This window comes from Oreochromis aureus, linkage group 3, assembly GCF_013358895.1.
Source record: "Oreochromis aureus strain Israel breed Guangdong linkage group 3, ZZ_aureus, whole genome shotgun sequence".
In the NCBI taxonomy this organism is placed as follows: Eukaryota; Metazoa; Chordata; class Actinopteri; order Cichliformes; family Cichlidae; genus Oreochromis; species Oreochromis aureus.
Window position 1 is genome coordinate 40601147 of NC_052944.1, and position 350 is coordinate 40601496.

Genomic DNA, 350 nt, shown 5'->3' on the forward strand with positions numbered 1-350 from the left:
AAAGTCAGCACAACGAAAATAAACTCCACCTAAACTTGGTTTATATCTGACCCAGATAGACTGCAGGTCATAACTTCTTACCTGAAGTTCAGTTCACCTGACACTCGGCCGCCTCGGGTCTCTCCTCCTCCTGCCTCCCTTTTTCTCTCATCCACCTGCTGGCCTCCACCACTTGCTAATTTTACTGAATCTGGGGAAGCGCCGCCATAGCCACCACCACACAACTGAGTTATTTTTACACACCGACCAGCATCTGGACAAACCACCACCTTTCATTGTTTATACCGTTACAAAGAGGAAAAAAAGTCACCGGGCCACCGAGCAGTTGGCACGCGTGCCGAGGGTTGCCG